Source organism: Furipterus horrens, unplaced genomic scaffold (genome assembly GCF_987537825.1).
Source record: "Furipterus horrens unplaced genomic scaffold, mFurHor1.1.pri manual_scaffold_7, whole genome shotgun sequence".
Lineage (NCBI taxonomy): Eukaryota > Metazoa > Chordata > Mammalia > Chiroptera > Furipteridae > Furipterus > Furipterus horrens.
The window spans coordinates 89,396,377-89,418,001 of NW_028327177.1; the positions used below are offsets into that span (position 1 = coordinate 89,396,377).

General features: G+C 40.1%; 1 protein-coding gene, 1 long non-coding RNA gene and 1 pseudogene across 3 annotated transcripts in view; 1 reads left to right on the plus strand and 2 right to left on the minus strand.

Moving 5' to 3' along the window:
- PTPRG (protein tyrosine phosphatase receptor type G) overlaps window positions 1–21,625 on the minus strand; it is a 721,348-nt gene that overhangs the window by 643,469 nt on the left and 56,254 nt on the right. The window lies entirely within an intron of this gene.
- LOC150004766 (uncharacterized) overlaps window positions 1–21,625 on the minus strand; it is a 66,661-nt gene that overhangs the window by 27,173 nt on the left and 17,863 nt on the right. The gene's annotated exons all lie outside the window — the stretch shown is intronic.
- LOC150004767 (coiled-coil-helix-coiled-coil-helix domain-containing protein 2 pseudogene) lies at window positions 545–1,134 on the plus strand (annotated as a pseudogene).

The following is a 21,625-nucleotide window of genomic DNA, read 5'->3' on the forward strand; positions in this document are numbered from 1 at the left end:
AACTATAACCACTAGCTTTGATTCCCCAATCTCAATAACAGTTTCAGGCCCCAAATACTCTCAAGATTGGAATTTTAGTTAATCTTAGAAACACAATTTCCTTTTATTGTTAAAATATATGTGTGAAGGGGGTTATGGGGGAAATTGAGGCAACTGTAACAGCATGAACAATAAAATATAGTTAAAAAATATATATTTGACACAGAACATTGTGTAAATTTAAGGTGTACAACATGTAAGTTCTTTTTACATATTGTAATGTGAATGCCATTGGCACCTCTATCATACTACATAATTATTCTTTTTTAGTGACTGGAGTAATTTCTAGCCTCTTAGTAAGTTTATTGATTATATTACAATATTGTCTACTCGCTAAACTGTGCATTGGGATCTCTAGGGTTTATTTACAGATTGTAAATGTGAATCCTTAAATTATATCTTACCTATTCCCTACTCCCAACCCCCTGGTAACCATGACTTTACTTTCTGCTTTTATGAGTTTGAGTTATATCTTTATTTAAATAATATGTGAAATTAGCCAGAAGCCGCCGAGGTCGTCTCCAAGTTTCGCACTTGTAGACGCAGAGGTATAGAGCAGTTGCGATGCCCCGTGGAAGCCGAAGCCGCACCTCCCACGTGGCCCCTCTGGCCAGCCGGGCACCTCAGATGAGAGCTGTGCCCAGGCCAGCACCAGCAGCTCAGCCGCCAGCACCAGCTCCACCATCTGCAGTTGGCTCACCTGCTGCTGCCCCCCGGCAGCCAGGTCTCATGGCCCAGATGGCAACCACTGCAGCTGGTGTGGCTGTGGGCTCTGCTGTCGGCCACACAATCGGTCATGCCATCACTGGGGGCTTCGGCGGAGGAAGTAATACTGAGACCTCAAGGCCCGACATCACTTACCAGGAGCCTCAGGGAACTCAGCCTACACAGCAGCAGCAGCAGTTTGGCCCCCCCGTGCCACTATGAGATGAAACAGTTTTTGGAGTGTGCACAGAACCAGAGTGACCTTAAGCTTTGTGAGGGTTTCAGCGAGGTGCTGAAACAGTGCAAGTTTGCAAATGGATTAGCCTAATCAAGAAGTTCATAATGAAGAAATGGAAAATCATCTCTCATGACCAAGATAATTTAGTATAAAGATATAATTGATAATGAAAGTATAAAACTACCAGTTAAACCTCTTATTATTAGTAGTTTTCTTGCCTCAGAATTGCAATGGAAGAGAGTGTACTTACTACATAAAAGTTCATTGAGGTGGTATTGAGTTTGGAGCTGGGCAGATGGTTTTGTGGCTTTCCTTAAACCAGCTTTTGTAATGTTGATGTTTGTGAATCAATTAAAATAAAGTGATTTTCTTCCCCCCCCCAAAAAAAATTATTTTAAGTATATTTTATTGATTATGTTGTTACAGTAGTTTCAATTTTTCCCCCTTTGCTCCCCTCTGCTTAATAACCCCCTTCCCTCCAGCAATCCCACCCCCCTTAGTTCATGTCCATGAGTCGTGCATATACGTTCTTTGGCTTCACCCTTTCCTCTATTATTCTTAACTTCCTCCTATTTTGTACCAACCATTATACTTCTTAATCCCTGTACCATTTCCCCATTTCTCCCCCTTCTCCTCCCAGCTGATAACCCTCCGAATGATCCCCATATCTATGATTCTATTCTTATGCTGGTTGTTTGCTTAGTTTGTTTTATTTTTATTTTTAGGTCATGTTGCTGATACTTGTGAGTTTGTTGTCATTTTAATGTTCATAGTTCTTATTCTTCTTTTTCTTAAGTAAGTCCCTGTGACATTTCATATAATAATAGTTTGGTAAAGATGAGCTCCTTTAGCTTTACATTGTCTGGGAAGCACTTAATCTGCCCTTCCATTCTAAATGATAGCTTTACTGGATAGAGTAATCTTGGTTAAGTCCTTGCTTTTTTTTCATCACCTTGAATACTTCTTGCCAGTCCTTCCTTGCCTGCAAAGTTTTCTTTTGAGAAATCAGCTGACAGTCTTATAGGCACCCCTTTGTAGGTAACTCTCTTTTTTTCTCTTGCCACTTTTAAGATTCTCTCTTTATCTTGAACATTTGGCATTTTAATTATGATGTGTCTTGGTGTGGTCCTTTTGGGGTCTAGCTTGTTTCGGACTCTCTGTGCTTCCTGGACTTCTATGTCTATTACCTTCACCAAATAGAGGAAGTTTTCCTTAATTATTTTTCTCACATAAGCTTTCAATTTCTTGCTTTTCCTCTTCTCCTGCTGGCACCCCTATGGTTTGGATGTTGGCGTGTTTAAAGTTGTCCCAGAGGCTCCTAAGCTTCTCCTCCTTTTTTTCATTTCTTGTTTCCTCATTCTGTACCAGACGATTCTTGTTTTCCTCTTTATGTTCCAAATCATTGATCTGAACCCCGGTTTTCTTCCCTTGACCATTGGTTTTGTGTGGATTTTCCTTCGTTTCATTTAGCATAGCCTTCACTTCTTCCCTTATGCGTTTGCCGTACTTAAGCATATCTGTCGAGCCTGTGAGCATCTTTATCACCAGTGTTTTGAACTCTTCGTCTGTTAGGTTGGCTGTCTCCTTGTTTCTTAGGTTTATTATCTCATCGTCGCTTAGTTCAACCACTGGAACCTTGATTCGTTCCCCATTTTGGACCATACTTCTCGTCTCCTCATCTGGACAGGCTCCTGTGTTTGTTTGCCTCTGTGTCTTAGGTAGAGCTGTCACTCTTGTTATGTTGTAAGGGGTGGAGCCGTAGGTATCAGTCAGTACAGGGCAACCTGTTTCACCATGTTGTGGTGCTGTATGTGGGGGAGGGATCCAAGAGAGAACAATGCCGCTTGCTCAGCACTCTCCCCTTTTCCTAGTTCCATATGGGACTGGCACCTCTCTAGCTGTTGCCTTGGCCATCGTTCCCAGAGTGGGTGGGTCTGCAGATGTTCTAGGACCATGTGGACCCTTTAAACAAACGAAGCCTGCTAAAAGACCATCAGTTTCTGCCTCTGTCCCAACACCTACTCGTTGGCACAGTCAGAAGCAATGAGGCTTTGTTCTCCCCAGTGCTGGAACCGTGAGTTGTGCACTCTGGTCTGGTGGTGGAAGCACTCCCCAGGTGTCCCTCCTGACTTTTTTAAATGTGTCCTGCGCTTTCCGGCAGCCTAATGCTGCCACCGCTGCTGCCGCCACCACACCATGTCCTCTCCACCCTGACTCCACCCCTCCAGCCTGTCTGGATGAGTATTTCTTCTTTATACCTTTGTTTGTTGGATTTCCATGCAGCTCAATATTCTGGAACTTCTGGTTGTCTCTAGCTTTGAGGTAGTTGTATTCCTTCTTAGTTGTGGAGGGAGATGGAGCATAATATGTGAAATTATTTTAAGAACACCAATTAATTAATTTGATTTCATGTAGGACCAGACAACTATTTTAAAATCTAATGGCTTCCATAAAATGCTTGAAATCTAAGTCTAACTCTTATTGTGTGATCTCTAACCTACAAAATAATGCAAACTGAAATCAGCTTTTCTATTTTTGATAAATACATCAAAATACCTAAGGACTCAAAAAAGAAGACACACAAATCTGAAGTTCCTTTTTTCTCTCAAAGTTAAAAATCTGACTTTCTGTTTCCTCCTCTCAATTCAAAATGGCTGGTTAGTGAGGACAACAAAGCCTAGGGCCTATTTCTGTAATCTCCTGATACTCCTTTCTCTCTGCCTGTTGGTCACTAGTTCATCACTCTTAATAGTGCAAGCTTATTAAAAAATTGTCCTGAGAAATACATAGTCTAGAGTGAGGTCTTCATTTAACATGTTTTATGTCTCAGCTGATAAAGGTATGTTTCTCCAATGTGGTCCAGGCTAGAAGTATCAATATCAATTTTATCTTTTTAGAAATGCAAATTCATGGACCCCACTCCAGACCCGCGGACAAGACTCAGCAATGTGCATTTTAAACACTCCTAGATGATTCTTAAGTGTGCTGAAGTTTAGAACCAACCACTGGCTGTGAGATTTTTTTTAAAGGCATCTTACATCCATAGATGTGGAGAGCAGGACCAATAAAATGGCATTAGTCTGGTCATGATAGCATAAAGTATATAAAACAAAGTGAAGTCACTCATGTCAACCAAGATGGCTGTCAGTTGGTCATGACACTTTAGACACTTCTGGCAAGGAGACAAACCCGAGGTATCTGCACACGTGACCAGAACAGCCCTGTCTGCAGAGCGGGACCACCCACAGATAGGCCTCTAGGAAAATTCCCCACTTGCCATCAGAAGTGCTAAAACACTTATCAGAAAGACCCAGAAGGGTAGAGTCCACCACTTTCAAGGTAAAGCTGAGGTAGTTTCCAGATCACTGCTGAGACAGCTGAGCTCCACACACCAGAGTGCTGCTCCATGCCATGGTAATCTCTCTTGGCATTGGCCGCCACTGCCCACATAGCTCTGGAGATCCTTCTTTGAAAGATGCTGACAAATCCTTTGTCCACCATACTGCCTTCTATAACTGCAAGCTTACACTCTGGGACTCAGGTTTGTTATCCCCTATTGATGTGTGTGTGTGTGTGTGTGTGTGTGTGTGTATTTTAATTCTCTTAGATTGTTAGAATGTGAGTTAGATATTAATGCATGCTGATGTTCTACTTTGAGTGAACCTGCACTCAATAAAAGCTGAGTGAATAGCATAGTTACTGTGTGTGACTCTTGTCTATTCCTTGGTGCCGGGGCTGCTCACCAGGCAGCTAGCCAAGCAGTTGCCTGGCTGACTCATAGGAAAGACTACATCACAAACCCACATTCGTGGTATAAGACTTAAAAATAATTGTGAAAACACTTATGTTTCAGTGGAGCCAAGTGTAAAGATACAAACAAGGGTCCTAGGGGAGAAAAGAACCCTTTTTTTTTTCAAGAGATAAAAAAGGCTTCAAAAAGGAGATGCCTACATACGCTTCATCTAAAACTTGAAAGAGCAGTGTTCCCCTGGGGGTGGGGGTGGGGGTGGGGGTGTGAAACAGGGATTGTAGGTAGAACTAGAATGAAAAGATTCAAACCATAATTAGGCACAGATGTTGTGGTGGGTGATGTTTTAAATCTTCTATAGAATCCTTAGCTCTTAATCTGGTTTTCATAACTTCATGGTTCAGCCCTTATCCAGTGTGAAAAATACACTGGGGAATATACAGAAAACAAATCGGGGAAGCCACAATACACAGGACAGAAGAATAATATAGGGCTTAAAATTTGTCAGTCAGAGAAAGAACTGGCAGAAATGTTCATTTTTGTGTACTTGGTTATTAATACTCGGGTATAGTTAGTACTTTTGTGTTCATAAACAAATTGCTTCATTTCTGTGATTTACTTTTCTTACATGTAACTAGAGATTACAGTAACTATACCATAGGGCTGTTACTTATTGGGATGATTAAGTTAATTAAGATAAAGAGTTTGGCATTTAGATTCCACCCACACATAAGTGATATAATACAGTACTTGTCTTTCTCTGTCTGACTTACCTCAACATAATGTGCTCAAGGTCCATCCATGTTGTCGCAAATGGCAGGATGTTTACCTTTCTCATTAAAGATACATGTTCTAAGTGCTTGACAATTACTACAGCACTTTGGGAAATTACACTAATATTTCTTTTTGGCCTTGTTGTCAAAGAAACATGAGATGATAAATATTTTGAACCATGCCAAAACCACAAACACACTGCAAAAAAAAAAAAGAAAAATATTCAACTGAACTGGAAAATTCCTTTGGTTGAGCCAACTTTTAGAAAGATCCTCCAATGGGCTCTCCAAAAAGAGAATCTCCAAAAAAAAATAATAATTTTTCCAGATTTTGGACAAAACATCTCCAACTTGGAAAACAAGTTGCTACTAGTAAGAAAGCATAGAATACTGAAGTATTAACCAGTATAGTATCTAAAACACTGAGGGAAACTTAAGGGTTTTATTTCTATGTGGCTCTTGTTATTCATATAAAGTAGAAAGCCAGAACAGTGGAATTTGTTAATATTAAATACGTTAGCTCAAGTAAGATACTGCAGAATAAAGTTCATGACAACCTCTTTAAGTGAATGCTTATCTCAAATCTGCTCTGGCCAACAACTATATAAAAAAAATATGGAATAAGGTTCAGAAAGCAAGCCTACGGCTCTTCCAATAAGACTACTACTGTCCATTCAGCCCTGACCCATGCGGCTCAGTTTTTTGGAGCATCATCCCATAACAGAAAGGTTGCAGGTTCAATTCCCAGTCAGGGTACACACCTGGATTGCGGGTTTGGTACCTGGTCCAGGCACATATGAGAGGCAACCAATCAGTGCTTCTCTCTTGCATCAATGTTTCTCCCTCTCCCTTCCTCTCTAAAAGCAATGAAAAAATATCCTCAAGTGAGATTTTTAAAAATAAAATAAAATAAAGACTCTCCATTTAAAGCACACACCAGCTAACAAATTTCTACCGCCCTGTGGCCAAGAAGCACCACTTAAATGCGTATCTCAGTCATTATTAGCTCATGCATTACCACAGCCCAAATAACTTCTCCAATTCAATGCTTTACTGTCCATTACTTGCAAAACTGTTCTCCATCCACCTTCAGTTTTCAAATGTTCTGCTCCAACACCAGATTTCTTCATTCCCGGCATGGTGCTTTTTACAGAAGAGACCTTGAGGGACAAGGATCCCAAAGCTGAAGATGGTTAAGCCAGGGCAACTCTACTTCAACTGAGATCAGCCATTTATTACTATTTGCCGTCAAAATAATCTACAGTAAACCTTTAACCTTTTTTATCTCTTTCTTACCTGAGACCACAAAAGTAACATCAGTTGCAAGTTTTAGGAAGATACTACTTTCTTGCCAAAGAATGGGGCTCATAGCAGCTTTGTTCACAAAGATCTCTCTATATATACCACATGGAGACATTTTCAACTCAAGGTTCAAACAAAGCAGTAATGCAGACAAAAAGCCAGCAAAGCCATTTGAGTCTGTCCTTCTTGTGTCCCTCTTTCATCCAGAAAATATTGGAGCTATAGATCTAACTTAGGCAAACTTGAAGTTCATGCAGGCTCCCAAAGTGAACTGCCTGAAAAACACAAATGCCTAGCTCCAAAGTGTCCCTCCTCCCTGCCCCTCAACTTTCCATACAAAACTCATGAGAATCAACATCATGGTGAAAATAGATGGCCGATGTTTCACTGGAAAACTGCCTTCACTGCCTGCACTCTGGAGAATGCATATGGTGGGTTAGTTACAACCTTGACTTTCTACAGACCTGGGGGCATTGACCAACAAGGATGCTTAGGAGCCATGAGACCCTGATAAAGTTGTTCAAGTTCTGTGGGCTTTCACCCCTTCCTTGAAAAATAGGAACAAGTCCTACCTTGCAGGATTTTAAGTGGGATAAGTTAAACATTTCTGCTTGCACACAAATGGTAGCTATGCACCCCACTTCCAAACTGCTTCAACTTAATTTCATCTTTTTCCCAGATCCAAATACTTTACCATCGCTATGAGCATATCATCATTAGAAGCTGAGAGAGCAATGTAGCTAGCTAAAAAAGAAAGATAATACAGGTAAGAGTAGGAGGATGTGCATTACCAATAGCAGCAAGTGACATTTTTACATTCAAGTTAAACAAGAGTGAAAACCCGTAATTCCAGGTTGCCTTGTTCCTCAGTGCCTAACACAGAACTGAATATACAGTGGACACGCCAAAGAAAGCTTTGCAGCATGAAATAAAATGCAAAAATGGAAGTGAGGGCTCAACGGGGAGATGGGGAATAGATTTGTCAGTAAAGCCTCACTCATCTCAACTATCTAAACTTAAGGTCCAAGGTGTGACCCCACAAAAAAGTGGCCATGTTCCATATAGCTGTTGTTCTCCTCCCAGAGAAATGTTTGACCAAAAGGTAGAAAGATTCTCCTTTGACTCAGTTCACAACGAACCTACAAAACATTAAAATGTACCTCTTTTGACCTTAATGAACCCAGGACAAGAGAACAGGTTTATTAATTTCCCCCAAGTTCTCCCATTTGGTTCTTTCATATTTTAAACTCCTTTTAACGACTTTTTACTGCATTCAGCATATAAAGAATCCTCCCGTTGACAATTAAACACTTACTAATTCTCACGAAGACATTTGAAAATAAAAAAGGAGTATGATGAATAAAGCATCCCAGTTATTCCATAGGGTTGAGTTAAAATAAAGGAAAATGAGTCATTAAATAAAACCTCAATTCTTTGAGGCTTGGCTGCTACAGTTAGTGAATGTATTTATATTTTGCTTACTTTGAGGTAAAAGGTTACACAGTATATTAAAATATTTATTATCCCAAGAATATTTAAGAAGGGACCCAAGATAGTGGAGGAGTAAGTGGAAGCTACACTAACCTCCTCTCAGGACCAATCTGGAATTACAACTAAATTGTAGAGAAATCATCCAGAATAGCCAACTGAACAATAGCTGCAGAGAGGTCTTACAACCACAGACAGAAGAAACCACTTCACCATAATGTGACTGGTACAGAGTAGAGGAGATGCGAGAGGGCTAGCTGGGCTCCCATGGGCAGTAGCTGAAGGCCGGAAGAAAATTTCTGCAGCCAGGGAGATTCCCTCTGAGAAATGTGGGGTGTAAACCCCCAAGCCGACCAGCCTACATATAGCACCAAAGCTGGAAAGGAACCTAGATAACATCCAGCTGTGAAAATTTCCGAAACTGAATCAAGAAGTAGAAGCCTGAAAAGACCAGTGAAATTGAAGCAGTAAATAAAACATTTCCAGGCACACAAAAGCCCTGGACCAGATGGCTTCACAGGCCAATTTTACTAAAACATTTAGGGAAGAGCTAACTCCTATCCTTCTCAAACTATTTCCAAAAATTCCAAGAGGGAAGACTCCCAAACTCTTTCTAAATGAAGCATTACCCTAATTCCAAAACCAGGTCAAAACACAACAAAGAAACAAGCTACAGTCCAGTATCGCTGATGAACATAGATGCTAAAATCCTCAGCAAAATGCTGGTAATCTGGAACCAGCAATACATTATAAAAAGCATACACCATGACCAAGTGGGACTCATCCCAGGAATGCAAGGATGGTTTAATATTCACAAGTCGAAAAATGTCATACATCACATAAACAAAATGAAAGACAAAAATCACATGATCATATCAATAGATGCTGAAAAAGCATTGGATAAAGTACAGCACCCATTTATGGAAAAAAACACTCAGCAAAGTGGGAATAAAGGGAGAATACTTCAACGTAGTAAAGGCCATATACAACAAACCTGCCACCAACATCATACTTAATGAGCAAAAACTAAAACTTTACCATATGTTCATAGCAGTGTTATTTATAATAGCCAAGTGCTGGAAACAGCCTAAATGCCCATCAGCAGATGAGTGGATCAAAAAACTGTGGTACATTCTACCCAGCAGAAAGAAAGGAGGAACTCCTACCTTTTGTGATAGCATGGATGGAACTGAAAGGTATTATGCTGAATGAAATAAGCCAAGCAGCAAAAGACAAATACCCTATGATCTCACCTAATACAGGAAAGTAATGAACAAAACAAACAAATGAACAAAATAGAACCAGAGGCACGGAAATAAGGAGCAGACTGACAGCAAACAAAGGGGAGGGGGGAGGGGGGAGGGGGATAAGGGGGGAACAAAGGAGAAGAGTCTAGTAAAAAAACAGGTATAAATGACCCACGGACATGGACAACAGGGCTGGGTATGATTGAGGGGGGGTCAGGGTAGGGGGAAGCAACAGAAGAAAACTGGGACAACTGTATTCGAACAACAATAAAAAAATAAAATAAAATATACAAAAAAAGAATATTTAAAAAGAAGTAGGTCTTATAAAGTCAGCAGTCATAAAAAACAGAACACAGGTAGGTAATTATTATTTTTAATTTTCTATCGTAAAAATGTCAAATATTCAAAAATAAAAGAGTCCTCACATACTGGTCTTCTATCTTCAACAATTATCATATATGAAAAATCTTATTTCTTTTTACCTTGACCCTCTCTCTATTCCAATTAGATTAACTTAAAAGCAAATTACAGACATAATTTCCTGATAAGTAAATCAAGATCTAGGACTAAAAGATAAAGTCTTTTTAAAATATAATTCCAACACTATAATCTTGTCTATACCTAAAAAGTAACAATAATGCCATAAATCAGATAATATCCAGTATCCAAATTTCCCCATCTCGAAAAAAATTTAACAGTTATTTGATCAAATGGGGATCTAAAGCCTGCACATTGCATTTGGTTGACATCTCTTTAACCTCTTAATCCAAAAGTTCTTTTTGCCTCTTTAAACTGTTTAATATATTTGCTGAATAAAAGAGTCATTTAAGGAAGAAATAAAATTCCCCTCATTCTGGGTTTTGCTGATTGCACTCCAAGTGTGTCATTTTATGTTATGTTCTATCCCCAGCATCTGATCAGGAGTCTTGAATGATTCAAATTATTGGGAGTTTTTTTTCCCTAAAAAAAGACATCACAGGTGGTGAGATGTGCCAAGGAAATTAAATTGGATTGACAATTAAGTGATTTGCCAACCAGACTTCCTCGCCCTCCCCAACCCTAAGGGTAGACTGCTGATATTGCTGGGAAGTTAGCATGAGCAGGAGGCGACAAGCACACCCCTTAAAGAGTGGTGATCTTCCTTCCTAGGAGGAGTTCCTGACTCTGGAAGGTTAATAATTTGGTGGATGCAGAGAACTAACCCTATTATCATCTGCTTTCTGTCTCACATGTAAACATTTCCAACTCCTTGGCATTCATAGGTTTTGAACAGGTAAACAACACTCTAAATGAAAAGAGCACATTTAAGTCACCTACCCATTACACAATCTGTCAATATAGAGAATGTAACCCCTTGTATCTTATATTAAATAAAAAATGGAATTCCAGCTACAAAGTCCCTTTTTAATGGCACACCAGCAGGCAAATACAGATTGTCAAGCAATAAGCAATTTCTATTATCACTGCTAAGAAAGGGGGGAAAACAGCCTTTCTTTTCTGATGCTCTCAGGATGGATGATTAGAGTGTAGGAAAATGCATTTTTAGTTTTTAAAAGCTGTATCAGGGATCGGCCACCATAAAGGAATTCATCTATAAAGCTAAAGGAATGCCATCAATTTTACCTTACACTTGAATCACACTCTTGATTCCTATTCAGCTATATTTCAATTATGCCTTTTATTTGAAGACAAGCCCCTGCAAACATATAATGTCACCTAAAAGCAATTTAAAAAAAAAAAAAAAAAACCTGTTGGGACAGGGACGTTATGTATTTAATGCATAAACTACCCTGTTTCATTCCAGAGGTGATGGTTTCAATGCATAAAATATTTGCAAAGAAAAAGAAAGCAGCTTATACCAACACTGGGTTAACATTTCCTTTTCCAGATTTAAAAAGAGTTGAAGAAATTCTACAATGGTGGAAGTTTCAGCATTTCTAAATTTTTATACTTGGAACGTGATTCAAGCAAGTCCCATCTTACTTAACTGACTCTGGAGGCTGACGTGTGAGTGCTGTCACAGATCAGTACTTTAAATAGCCTGAGGGAGCACATCCTGGGAGCACCCTTAGGGTGACTATCCCGCCCATCACCTCCTGTAAACTCACCAAGAGCACCAAAGGGCCCAGAACATGTATGACTATGACCACAATGATACTTTATTCTAAAAAATTCTAAAGAATGTGGAATGGCAAACAGGAGACTCTTGTATTTCTCAGTCATGGGCTTGAAATTGATCCAGGTGAATACCCAAATCTAAGAGTACCATAAGGGCTGATGGTCACCGCCCTAAAACTACAACAAATCGCCCCTTCACAAGCCCTTACTGATGGTAGAATCTAGATTCTAGAATTTACACGTATTAATTAAAAGTCGTTTGCAAAAAATAAAAATCTTTTTGTGGCAAAATCATTTTTCATTAAAAAGTTATTTGGGTTTTTGTAAATATCTTTTGTTATCAGAAAATGGGTGAGACTAAAACTTCATTGATAAAATGTAATATTATACCTGTGCTATTATGGGTTAAACTGTATGTCCCCGCCACCCATAAGAATATATTGAAGTTCTAATTCCTAGTACCTCAGAAAGTGGCCTTAGTTGAAGAATGAGTCTGTAAAGTGATAATCAAGTTACAGCAACCTTCTTAGAGCAAGCCCTGATCCAATATGATTGACTTGACTGGTGTCCTTATAAAAAGGGGAAAACCCATAAAGGGAAAATGATGTGATGACAGAGAAGATGGCCTTCGATAAGCCAAAAAGAGGGGTCTGGAAGATCCTTCCCTCACAGCCCCCTCAGAAGGAACCAACCCTACCAACACCTTGACCTAGGACTAGGGCCTCCAGAACAATGAGACGGTCGATTTCTGCTGTTTAAGCCACCCAGTTTGTAGAACAGCAATCTAGGGAACTAACACATACAACTAAATGTAACATGTGATAATGGCAACAGTAATTTCAAAACAAAAGTAGCTGCTGCTAGTCATGATGTCATGTGCCTGATCCCACAGCATAAATACTTTATCCTCATTTTGCAGACAGGGAATCTAAGATTTGGTATCAGAAACTACATTCTGATGTTATCAGAGAACCACTGTAAGGGTTTAAACACATAAGGATTGATTTCTTTCCAATAACAAGACTGCAGGTAGATGGCTGCAAGTAAACACTCAGCAACTCAAAGGTACTTCATTCTGCAGTTCCCCTGGCCTTTCCCTCATGATCCCAAAACGGCTGCTGTAGGTCCAAGCCATCACATGTGTTTCACATCTACCCCATGATATTTCCAATTCTCAAACAAGGGAGGCCTTTCACAGGTAGTCCTTTATGAGGCTTCTGCAAACAGCAACTTAAGTTTTCTACACCTCGTCTTTAATTGCTCCTTTTCGATTACAGATTAGAGGCACCTGCTCCACTTCATTGTCAATACACTGTTAATTGGGAGAGATTTTCTTTCCCAATGTTAGATAACATCACTCAGGAACCAAAGTCTCTGCTTGATGCTAAGGTAAGGAAAACTAGCCTGAGCATCCACAGTTGCAGCACCCCCCCCCCCACCCCGCCCGAGCAAGTCACTCACCCATCAGGGCTTTCTTAAGGAATTCAGAGCCCTTCCAGCATTTGGTAATCTACTTTCTGACTGAAGCCACTTAACAGGTAACCTGAAGAGAATGATCTCCCAGGCTTGCAGTTAACCTCATGGTCATTTCCTCCCACTTTTCCAAGTTATAACCCCTCAATTTTCCTCTGCATTATTCAGGTAGGCATCCTGTCCTCCCCAGCCAAGCCAACCAGAATCTCTCCCAGAGGCAGCTCCAGTTCTTGAGTGGAGTGTCATGAGTAGGGACCAACTCATTCCAACAACACTCGTCCATTAGCTCCCACTATCCTAATTCCTGCCCTATCCAAGTTGGCTATCCCACTTTTACTTCATTGTGAGGACAGATCTACAGTAGTACCCTTCTAATGCCAAGTTTTGATTTAACTCAGAATCCATCCCACCGCTTGCAATTAAAGAAACCCTACTGCATCAGCTTAATATGCATGTGAGACTATTTGCCTGATACTAAGACACACCATGCAAAATCAGCCTCTCTCTTAGCCTCAGTGGTGGTATCTAAAATTCTAGGTCAGGAAAATAAGGATATTACCACTTTTAGTAAAAGTCACAAAGTAATAAGCTCCCTTTCTTGTTTTTAGGGTGCAAATACGCCTTCCTAAAGACAACTTGTAAAAAAGGAAGTGACTGAGGCACTTATTCTGATTCATTAAGAGGCAGTTTGCTAACTGGAAATAACCAAATTATACCGCCCTTCAACTTAGCTCAGTAAGCCACACAGTTTATACTTCTTGCCTATTACAGTAAGCCTGTTACAGAATGAACAAAACCAGAAAACAGATTCTCAAAGACAGGAAGCCATGGTCAGGTAGCTTAGTTGGTTGGCTAGTCATCCTCATACTCCAAGGTTGTGGGTTTGATCCCCGTCAGGGCACACAGAAAAACACAGAAGAAGCAACCAATGAATGCATAAATAAGTGGAACAACAAATCGGTGGCCTCTCCCCCTCATCTCTGAAATCAATTTTTTAAAAAACCTAGTCCCTTAAATCATTTTTTTTAAAGACATGAAAAGTTTAACTGTATTTGGTAATAAGATTTACAATTACTTCTATAATAAATCAGAGAAAAACACTTGCAATTGCAAGAAAAAAGTAATTTACAAGATTCTTAAGTCCCTGTTATTTAGTAAAATTAAGTCTTTACCTACCATGTCTAAAATTCCAACAACATAATCTTCCAAATCAAACTGGATGGTAGTTCTTAAAATATGTTCTGCAATCTGTCACTTAAAAATAATAGCAAAACAATTTTTTATCCAGTGTGATTGACAATGGAAAACTACAGAAGTATACTAACTTCTGTTCAGCACTAATTACAATTAGCAAAACTTCCTTTCTAAATTCATTCTGGCTTACCTCCTATAATTCCAAAGCAAGTATTCTGACTCAATCAAAAGCTGTCTTCTGATATGACACAAAAAAGTCATTTCACCACCCTGACCAGTGTCGCTCAGTTGGCTGGAGCATCACCCCATAACCAGAAGGTTGTGAGTTTGATTTCAGTCAGGGTGCATACCTAGGTTGCAAGTTCGATCCCCAGTCCAGGTGCCTACAGGAGGCAACCGATGAGCACTTCTCTCTCTCTCTCATATCAATGTTTGTCTCTCTCCCTTCCTCTCTCTCTACAAGCAATGAAGAAATGTCCTCAAGTGAGGATTAAAAGAAGAAAAATACTATTAACCTAACAACTTAAGAATTAGTTATTTGATTACTCAGCATGATGACAAAACAAAGACTTGGTTTCCACCCTCCAAAAACCAAATTTACTGGTAAATAATCATATAATCGTACCCAGCAAATACTGTACCACTTGCCATTTTGATGTCTAAGAGCTCTGAGGTCAGGAAAATCAGTGTTGGCCAAAGTGAGTGAAGACTTTCAAAAAATACTTTCAAGAATTCCAAGGACAGGGGCTGCTGTGACAATAATAATACCATAGCTGAATGGGCATTTACCTGATGCCAGGCCCTGTGCTGGCTGCTTCACATGCACCTTAATTAATCCAACAGAAAACTACATGGGTTAGTAATGATTCCCATTTCACAGATAAGAAAACAGAACCAGAGGACTTTACTTGCCACCAAGATAACCTAACCAGTATAGCTTAGATTAAGGGATAAATCTATTGATTCCTTCATTCACTCGCTCAAATACATAATTATTCTAACTTCAAACCCCATACTGAAAGAAGACCTCAGAGGAGAAAAACATGGCAAATGGTTTGCCTCAGTTTCCCATGGCATAAAAAAGGAAAGAAGAAATGAAGGGAAACAAAGAAGGAAAATCACCGAGATGAATCAGGAAGTAAAACTTCTAAGGTACAGCATCCAAATAAACTGAGATGTTGGCTCTAGTTGACTTACTCTGTTTCTATCCTACACTTCCTACCTTGGGCAGAGAACCACTTCTGAATGTTGAGTATTAATCCAATCCCATCTGCAGCACACATTACACACAGTGAAGGTTCAAGATTAAGGACTACTATTTCAACAAGATGCCTGCAACATGGAAGAGAAAAAGCCCAATCTTCTTCATTACTTGACACTGCCCATCACCTGACAGTGTAACCTAAGGCAACACCCGTCATTTCCAGCACTGAGCAACCACAACTGCATAAGATAATTCCTCAGGGACAGGAAAAGTATTTAACCTTCTATTGTCTTTACCTTGTGCTTTACATGTTTTATGTTTTATAATGTACATAATATTTTAGTTTAAACAGAGAAGGAAAACTCTGACTCCAAAAAACCTCCGCTGCCTTGCGGCATACCTCTTCAGGGGAAAGGCTAAGGGAGTAAACCCCGACAGAAAATCCGGAGCCGGAGTCCCTAAGGCGGTTTGACATTGTAGTCAACACCGGCAACTCCTGCGGCGCACCTGAAGCCAAGCTGTATTGACTTTGTCTTTCCCTTGGACCCTTCAGCTGCGAAGAGAGGGGGGGTCTGCTGCATGGGCAACAGCAGACCCTCCATATCACCCTGCCCAGGCTCTGTAGCCATCGTCTCTCGAGACGGACGGCTGCCGACGACGACGATTTTAGTTTAAAACCACATATACCAAATTGATTTTTGAAATATGCATATATTAGGGGCACATGTCCAAATTTTACTGATAAAACAATTAATGAGATCAATGAAGACCAGTGATCCACTCACTTATTAGAAGGGTTGTCTGTTAACATCCAGTACCTTCAATAGCCAAACTAAATGACATCATGTTGGAACAATTCCATTAGCTAGAAAAAAAATTCAAGTTTCATTTGAGTCTCTCTTTGAAAGGTATTTGATTCCTAGCTGATTCTGGGCACAAACAATGTTTGAGCATTACAAATCTATGGGGCCACGTCATTAGGAGTTCATACTGCAACCAAATCCCATTTTCCCTTTGCAAATTCAATTCCCATCAATAGCACCATATATCACTGGCTACTGCTGCTGGCTGCCTGATTTTGAATCATAAAAATTTTTTTTGAAAGATTACTGCCAACACATAATAGGCAAACTGTAATTTCAATTCCCCACACATGTGCTTGAAGGAGGGGGGCTGTGCAAGCTACAAAATGTAAATGCGACCCGTTGTTATCAACTGTTTATAAGCCCCATGATATCCCCTAGTCACATAAGGCAGAAAAAAAGTAAAAACCACATCAAAAGTGCCTCCATTCAAAAAAGTCCTTTTATTATTCTACTCAATACTAGTTCCCTGGTCTCTTTAATTTTCTGAGCTGTAGCTGTGTACAAAATGCAACAAAATTAAGCAGTGTTGGCTGTACACAGCCAATCTTCATTAGGCAGAAGCACTGTGAAGGAGAAACGCAACTATGTTTTTGTTTATGAAGATGGTTTCATCACCAACTTTTTATGAATAGATCACCTACTAGAGCTAACATTTAAGAACAACATCCACTCTAACAAAGGTAGACATCCCAAGGGATAGAGCATCTCAATTTCCTCAAAGCCCGAAATAAATATACTACCTGGCCTGTCGCAAACTCTGTGTCTGTCCAAGATATCACTGACCTAACACATTGCTGGCCCATCACTCACCTTTGACTTCTGTGTTTAATTCAATATAGTACCCACTGGTACTGTGATGGGAGGATAAAATACAAGAGATTCATGGTGAATCCCATTTTTAAGTGGGAGACAAAGGGAGGCACAAGGAGGTCACTGTTTAGGGCTAGATTTCTCAATAGCCTCACTAATGCCATTCTGGACCAGATAATTCTTTCCTGTGGGCAGCTATCTTGTGCACTGTATGATATTTGGCAGCATCCCTGACCTCTACCTAGCAAATGATAACACCACCTCCCAGTCCCGACAATCAAAACTATTTCCAGAGATAGACAAATGTCTGTGGCAGCAGGGTGCAGTGCAAACCCCTGGTTGCAAACTGCCAGTCTAAGATCAAATACATCAACAGAGGCAGGACTTTTATGTCTATGGGTTGTATAAACAGGGAAAAAACATGCATAAATGCATTGCATACCCAGGTAATATAAGTCTATCATGCCCATAAATCTTTACGGGACACTGGAACAAAGTCAAGTTTGCCTACCAAACAGTAGAAGGTTGTGCTGAGGTCCTAATTTTGATCATTGAAAGTCTACTAATAGTCAAAAGTTCTCTTTATAATAATAAAAAAATTGTGCAACTTTATTATTGCATTAGCACAATAACTATCTGGGAAATACCTGTGATGAATATGGTTTTCCATATTCATCAACAGAAAACCGCTAGGAAGTTCACTTTTATGGGCCAAAAATTTTCATTTAATCAACTGTCAAAAAAAGCCTTCAGAAAAATTTCTTCCACATCACACCCCTTAATGGATATGCTGTAATAATTAGTGCAATGGAAATAAAGAGGTGAAAGGATTTTTTTTCCTTCCCTAAACAAACACTGCTGAGCTTCTGCAAACCAACACTAAAAAAGACGATTTTTATTTAACAGTTAAAGAAACCAGCTTTCAAAAGCTCAATTGCCATCTGCAATTATAATCAGGCCTAATTTAGAATATCCCACTATGTTTTAGTCTTAATTAAAAATGGCACATCCTTGCAAGGGAATGCAATGTGAATGCACAATTCAATGTGAGCATGACATATAGACACACACACACACACACACACACACACACACACACACACACATCTAACACTGAAGGCTAGACTTGGAAGACTTTACTTAACTTCAGTATATACTTAAACTTTCATATTTTAAATCAGAAAGGTGTGTGGATTATGTTAAGACAACTTGCCAAAAACACAAATGGATTTTTTAAGCCTGCCACCTTTCAAAAAGCACATGGCTAATCCTATATTCCAGCCACTATCATGTTTACTCTGCATCAGAGGCACAATGCTTCAGTGTAATATTTCCACTGATGCAAAATAGTTTTTCTGACACACTAAATAATAAGTTTTACCAAGTACGTTTTGGCCCCTGCACATTTAGAATTCAGTGTAATTTTTATATTTTAATTTCTTAATGTGGTCTCAGGTACAATCAGCCCTTTGTAGAGAACATTAATGAAAACCACTATACAAACTCCTGCTGTCAGACACAGCCACTTAAAATAAGACAAATACAAAGAAGACATAAAATGAAGGAACTAAGAGCAACACATGAACACCGTTAGCCTGCAAGATTAAAAAAGGAGTGTTCTCCTACTACCCACTATGCGGTGACTCCTGTAAAAATCCATCTTCTTCCAAAACTCGTTGGTGTTAGATGCTGGTTGCGCTGCTGGCACACAAACTCTGGCAAGGAAGGCAAGAAGGGCTTGGAAAGCTATAAACAGTAAGTGCACCTCCCATGGAAGCCTGTAAAATTAACCCTTTCTTAGTTGGACAATTAGCTTCATACAGCTAATCAGGAAGAAAGAAATGAAGGCCATCTGGTCTTAGAAGTAGTTCTTTATCTGATTAACACTATCATATTGAAAGGAAACTTTCTATGTACCAGAAGGCAGGAAAAAGCAAGAAGAGAACACCCTTTTAAATTGCAGCGCACCTGAAGCCAAGCTGTATTGACTCCGTCTTTCCCTTGGACCCTTCAGCTGCGAAGAGAGGGGGTGTCTGCTGCATGGGCAACAGCAGACCCTCCATATCACCCTGCCCAGGCTCTGTAGCTTCAGCTTCACTGGAGAGGACACTCCAGCGTCATCACAAGATGTTGATTCAACACGGGAGGAGACAGATACCGTGTCACTCCCGAGTCGGACTGCACAGCCATTCTCGGCGGTGCAGATAGACTCTTAAGAAGCTACACCATGTCTCTCAAGACGGACGGCTCCTGACGACGACGACACCCTGATAAAACACATATGCAGATAAAGACCCTGATTATTTTATCCAGGAGCAATAGAACAGCAATTAAATGTCCACACCCTAATTGAACAGACCTCATTTGATTCCTAGCTTTACCACTTATTAATGCATTAGCCTTTGGCAAACAATCTGACCTCTTTGTAGTAGACTGGATCATTGTCCCTGTGTCCAGGTACTTTGCCACTCAATTTACAATTCCTCCCACAGTGTGCTTCTGTCCCTTGATATGGGGTTTGGCCATGTGTCTTAGTAATTTGGTAGCTTAACTTCAACTCTCCTCGGTTCACACAGGAGCATACCTGCAGGAACAGCAGTCACCCCTAGGTCCCAAAGTGCGTTATGGGCAGATTAGGAGGCTAGCATCAACCAGTGAGTCTACCTCAACCTGCAATCAGGGGTAGAATCACCAGGGCTGCCACATAAAGTTGGGCACTTGATGCACAGCATGTAGGTCAACTGACAGAAGAGAAATACAACCCCTATAACCTTCTTGCCCAGCTGTGTATCTTGACATGAAACTGCTCTCTGGCAGGAAAAAGCATTCTTTGCACAAAAAGCATCATTTGTCCAGAAGGGGCATCCAAGTATGGTGAGGTGGGCTTCTGTACCTGGCAAGGAGAAGGCTGGCATCTCAGAGAGTTGAGGAGTGTGTCTATATGGAACAGTGGCCCAAAATGGGTGGGACTGATTGAATAAGTATATATATTCAAGATAGTGGAAGCCAGTTTACTCGATGTCAGACAAGGGAGTTAAAAATACAGAAAGGGGAGCCCTGGCCAGTGTGGCTCAGCTGGCTAAAGCATTGTCCTGTAACCAAAAGATTGTGGGTTTGAGTCCCGGTCAGGGCACATGCCTGAGTTGTGGGTTTGGTCCCTGGTCCAGCATGGGTGCAATCCCCAGTTCAGACACATGCAGCCCCCAGTAGAGTCACAGATGATCCCTGGTCCAGGCATGTACATGAGGTAACTAATCAATGCTTCCCTCTCTTCCTTCCTCTCTCCCTAAAAATCAATGAGGGGAAAAATGTCCTCAGGTGAAGATTTTTTAAAAATACAGCCCTGGCTGGTATGGATCAGTAGACTGAGTGCTGGCCTGTGATCCAAAAAGTCACTGGTTCAATTCCCAGTCAAGGCACATGCTTGGGTTGCGGGCAACATGTCTCCAGCCATGTGAGAAGTAACCGATCGATGTATTTCTGACACATTGATGTTTTTCTCCCTCCTTCTCCATCCCTTCCCCTCTCTCTAAAAGTAAATAAATAAAATCTAAATATATATGAAAGGAGAAAAACTAAGTTGAACCACACATTGTTGAAATGTTTGGAATTAGAAGTAGTGAACTCATGATTTTTAATACATAAAAAACAGAAGTAAATAGATGTAAATGTTGTGTGTATGTACATACATAGACACATAAAATCCTTAGATGTTTCTACTAAAAACATCTGGCGCTGCAACATCTCACAAGCAATGAATACACCTAATCCCCATCTTGGTTTCTAAAAATCATTCTTATCTTAATCAGAGTTCCAAGGCTCCTCAGCTCTGTGTGAATCCAGGGCTGGGGCCAGCAAAGTACAAGAGAAACCTAGAACTTTTTGTTCCATAAAGTAAGGAAGTGCTCAAATAATGATGGTGACACATGTCAAAAGGACAGAGGAACCAGCTAGAAGGAACTCCCACTATCTAAAAAATGTGGTTAACTTCAAAATACTGATAGTAACTTTATAAAGCAATAAATAAAAGAGAAATCCATGAGTCCCATCTGATCTAATTAATAAACAAGATGAAAGTTTAGAGATAGTCTTAAAGTACCTATCCACAAAATACTTACTACGACAGGGGGGTCGTGGGGGAGTAACTTTACAACAGAGAGGCCTGGCAGGTGCTGTCTCTATCAAGTGATCAAAGTGAACATCACCAGCAATGGGACACAAAGAAATCAGGTAATAAGATGCATTGAAAGAAACAGAGCATCACTTCTGAATCTAATCTTGAGGAAGCCTCAGACAAACTCAAATTAATGGACAGTCTACAAAATAATTGGTTATCTTCAAAATTATCAAGGTACGTTGTAAAGACCAGGAATGCCTAAGAAATTGCTCCAGAAACAAAGGTGACTAACAAAGAGCACAT